The sequence below is a fragment of the Balearica regulorum genome, chromosome 18, assembly GCF_011004875.1.
Source record: "Balearica regulorum gibbericeps isolate bBalReg1 chromosome 18, bBalReg1.pri, whole genome shotgun sequence".
NCBI classification, from domain to species: domain Eukaryota; kingdom Metazoa; phylum Chordata; class Aves; order Gruiformes; family Gruidae; genus Balearica; species Balearica regulorum.
In genome coordinates, this window is record NC_046201.1 from 10536228 (window position 1) to 10540900 (window position 4673).

Consider the following 4673-nt stretch of genomic DNA (forward strand, 5'->3'; position numbering starts at 1 on the left):
GACAAACTGTCCCAAATCAGGTGGGATAGTACAGAGCCTGCTATCAGCTTGTACTTATTTTTGCAAAGCTGCTCCTGAGGACACGTGCTTGCTTATAAACAGCTCGGTGCTAGCACCATGTGGACAAAGCAAAGGCCCAGAAAATTGCACGTGAACCAGGCTACAGCCCACTGTGTTGCCGTGTCTCTGCGATAAGGCCATCGCTTCGGATTTGCAATGTTACGCTGGCTGCTGTGACAGCAAATGCAACAGGCCAGGAACTTCTTGAATTTTTTTGATTTGCTGAAACTGAAACTTTTCAGAGGTCCTGATAAAACATCCCTTAAGAACGTGTTTCAAACCCAGGAAGGACTTTCTTGTCAGAACTAGAGAGAATGAGAAACAGCCAGATAAATAGGGCATGAACTCGCAGTGTGAACAACAGAGACCAAACTCCCTGCTCATCTCGCTCAAGACAAGATGCATGAACCCACCGTCCCAGTGAGTCCCCCGAGAGTGGGGTCAGGCCGGGAGCTAACTCTGCTTTATCTTCTGGTGAAAAATGTCAGGTCTCATCTTGACAGGGAATTGGAAAACGCTGGTGATTACAAGATGTTTTTGGAGCTGGCAGCGCTGTTTCTTGCCTGGCTGTAGTGACAGGTTGCGATGAGGCGTTAGCAGGCTGGGGCATGATCAAAGGGAGAGGGAGGGATTCCCCAGACCAAGAGGGATGCTGAGGCTCGCTCCAACACCACCCTAGAGCAGAGGGCAAGAAAGACTAGGGGTTTCTGCCTCCCCCCTTTCACTTTGTCCTGGTCTTTCTTTAAAATGATAAACAGTAGCAGTCAGATGATAATGATTTAGTATGTGGAAAGCCTGAGCTTTATTGGTGTCCCTATCCCAGCTCCTTTTAAGTCTCCCATAGAAATCTCATGAGCAGCAATATATAAACTGGCTGAGTTTGTACCCACGCAAGGAAACGTGGCCGAGCCTCATAAATTCCACCGGTTTATACATATCAGCCCAGTTTGCTCAGCAAAGGAAAAACTACCAGGTGCCGGCAGTGATGAAGAGAAGGGCTTGTGCTGCCTGGGGGCAATCTTGAAAAGCGCTGTGCACCCCGAATGTCGGCAGAGATGGGGGCTCAAGCACGGGCACTGCACTGTGTTTGGGATGTTGAACCGGCCTCTCTGCTGTTTTCAGGCAGGAGTAATTTCTCATAAAAATGGAGGTAGAGGCAGCCCTGCAAAACAGCTTGAATGCCTCTAGGCGGCATGAGAGTGTGTCTCATCACACCGGGACACGCAGCGCCTCGTGTCTGCCGGCCTGCAGATCCCGAGTGGGGAGTCTTTGTATGTGGCTGTGGGTTGGAGGTGCTGTGCAGAGCACCCCAAGCCCCAGGTCGTGTCCAGAAGTGCTGTGGGGTTGCCTAGCGTGAAACTGGAATCGGGCCCCACATCTGCACGTGCTGACAAAAATCCTGTTTGGATGAAACCTCTGCAGCACTGGCTGGCAGGTCCTCATCCTACACAGCCAGGGATCCCTGCCCCTGTCCCCACGGTGTGGGGGTACCCAGGTACCATGGCCCATGGTTAGTGCTGGGGCAGCAATCCCTTCTTCTTTCCTTTTATTGCTGAAGAGGTCTGCTTGATCAAAATGATGGTGCCTGCAATTGGACCACCCAACCATCACATCTCTGCCCTGCAACCAAAGACAAGGAGTGCTTTCCTCAAGTGTAAGTCCTGGTTTGATGGTTTTAATACTTTTAGGGGGAGGTGGAGTTTGGTAAAAGATTTCTGGAGACAGAGTGAAATCCATCGCAGCTGTCTTGGGCACACACCTCCTTCAGCATGGTGCAGCCTGCTCTGGAGGTGTCTGTCTCCTTCCACTGACAGCAGAGAGAGCCTCAGGGACTGGCTTAGACTCATAAGGACACTTAGGAAAGAAAATCCAAATTAAATAAAGGTTTATGGATTAAAGTCCTTAGTAGGAGACTTACAAGGAATTCAGTTTACTTTCATTCATTTAAGGAGAACTAAACTGAGTCATGGTCATTTTAATTCTGCTAAAAATGTTACAAAGAAGTTCAATGTGGCTTATCTTAATCCACTTGAAAAATCAATTCAGATTAATTTCCTTGAGTGTCTTGCATAGTTTGCCTTTGATTTTTCGCATGTTAATTACTTTTATTGTGCGTGGGTGAAGCCTAGCATAACTGTAGCTTCCATCAGTCACAGAAAATGCTCCTGTGGTTATGCGCAGACTTTAAATCCAAAGCTCCTGGACTCCTGGATGGGTCCTGTAAACCATTTCACAGAATCACTGTGGATGGCAGGGACCTCTGGAGATCTCGTGTCCAGCCCCCTGCTCAGAGAAGGGCCAACTGGGGCAGGCTGCTCAGGGCCATGTCCAGTTGGGTTTGAACATTTCCAAGGATGGAGACTCCAAAACCTCTCCGGGCAACCTTTTCCAATGGTTGACCACCTTCACGGTAAAAAAGGTTTTCTTATGTTTCAAAACCACTGTTTTCTATTTTTCTGTGTCCCTTAGCATGTGATGCAGAGCCAGAGACAATGACAAAGTGACCAACACTGCTCCATAGGAACAGCTGTGCCCAGACCATCCCACAGGATTTGAACACAGATGCCAAGTGATGTCTGACAAGAGTTTGTACTTTAGCCACTACTATTTTGAGGTTGAGATGTCTGGGGCTGATGTTTAACTTGGCATGATGTACGGAGGCAATGACCAGGCAGGTTCAGAAAGCAGCAGCTGCACCTCGAGGAACGACTTCTCCAGGAGCATCCTGCTGTATGGGAAAGGGTTTCCTGCATGGCACAGTGAGGTGGAGATGCGCCTCAAAAAGGATGTGCTTGGTAGGATAGGGGTCTACCCAAACTACCCCAGCGGGACCTTGTCCTTTTACGGGGTCACCTATGATGATGTGACCTTCATGCACCAGTTTGAGTATGATTTTGGCTTTTAAAGAAAGCAGTCTGTCAGGATAATGTGACTGGGGGAAGATGCTGAGAAGATCCCAGCCTCCTTGGCTTCCTTTGGAGAGCTGCTCCCTTGAAAGCATCTGAGGCAGGAGAACTGGCCAGTGCTTAGGTCATGGTGTGATGCCAATGCTTCTGCCTCAGGTAGCTGGGTGAAGAAGGGAGAGATGTTCCAGTAAAGATTCTTGTAATCAAACGTGGTTCTAAGCATCCCATATTTTAGAGGTGGACAAGGCTTGAGAGTTCATGCGGTTGCTTGTCCAGGGGTCAGTGCAGATTGTTCCCAGCAGTATATCCATTAATATTCTGGTTAGTATGACTTAAAGCCTTTTTTATTTTTATTTCCCTCCCTCAAGGATGGTGGTGCGTCCCTGCCCTGACACGTCCGTCTTACCAAGCCAGTGTAAGTGTGCAGACAGAAGTCAGGCAGACCGAGGTTGTGTTGCCATTTTCCCTGCTGCGCCTGGATAGAGGGTCTCAGCCCCCAGCTCAGTTCTCAGCTAGCTTCAGGGTGGCACTGGGGCAGTGAAAGGTCCCTCTTGGTCCTCCCACCCCCAGGTCTGCACCAAGAGCAGAGAGCTATGGGTACTGTGGGCATTGCTTTGGGCAGGAGAGACTCCGTGCAGTGTCCCGGCTAAAACCCTCCTTCCTTCCAGAGGGAAGCGGGCGGGAAGCGCTGGTGGTGAGCAGGGAGCAGCAGAGGCTGCAAAAACGTGAAAACAGAAGGCTGGGCCAGGGAGGGAAGGCGCGTTGCGAGTAGAGGAGCAGCAGCTCAGCCTGCACCCCGCAGGAGGGTGCTCTCAGACCGCTGCTGGCTCCGCTGCCTTCCTCCCCCTCCTCCCCCTCCTCCCCCTCCTCTCCTTCCCCTCCTCCCCCTCCTCCCCTGGCAGCGGTAGCCCGGCCAGGGCCCTGCAGGCCGCAGCCCCCGCCGGCCAGGGACCCCCCGATGGTCTCCCCTTCCCTGTCCCCCGACCTCCCGCCACCTCCCGGCCCTGCCGCCGCGTCCTCCTCGCTCGCTGCCGTGGGACCCCACAGAGGTCCCGTGTTAAAGGTGGGTGACTGAGGGGTGCTCTGGTGTTGGGTGACACCTGCCCCAGCACCCCAGCACCCTGCCCGCGCTCCCCTTCCCCGTGGCGAGTGGCTCTCGAGTGCGGCTTTCGGAGCCCCACGGTAGCAGAGGGGACGGCTGTAAGAGGGTCCCACCGTGGGTTAGTTTAGCTGAGCACTCTGCAGAGTGACCTCTGGGGACCCAGAGTGACTTTTGCAGCACCCTTGCACCCAGGGCCAGGAAATAAATGGGTGGGAAGCAGAGAAAATTCCCTTTTCTCTTCAGCAGGATGGGCCAAGCTGCAGGCAGCAGATCGGTGGAGCTGCAGGGACTGCTGAGAAACTAAAAATTTCCACCGTCCAGAAGTCAACAGAGCCAGAAGAAAAAGAGAAGCTTTCACAAAGCTCTTTTCAGAGGAGGTGAGTCCATCGTCGCCCCATTCTGCAAGTGGAGAAACTGAGGCAGGGATTGGGGAAACCATTTGCCAGCAGTCACCTAGCAGAGAAATGCATCTGGTCTCGGGGTGCCTGGTCAGCACTGGGCCAAATGCAGCGTTAGAACCGAGCCGCTGCCTTTATCCCAGGTACTTTCAGCCTTGGGGCTCTGATGGATAATTGTTTAGGGTGCACTCTGTACGAAACAAAACC

General features: G+C 52.2%; 1 long non-coding RNA gene across 1 annotated transcript; it reads left to right on the forward strand.

The window, feature by feature from the left end:
- Nucleotides 1–254: 254 nt before the first annotated feature.
- LOC142604364 (uncharacterized) lies at nucleotides 255–3711 on the forward strand. Its single transcript, XR_012838225.1, has 3 exons — nucleotides 255–480; nucleotides 1619–1714; nucleotides 2530–3711. It is a non-coding gene; the product is annotated as an uncharacterized LOC142604364 (long non-coding RNA).
- The last annotated feature ends 962 nt before the right edge of the window (nucleotides 3712–4673 follow it).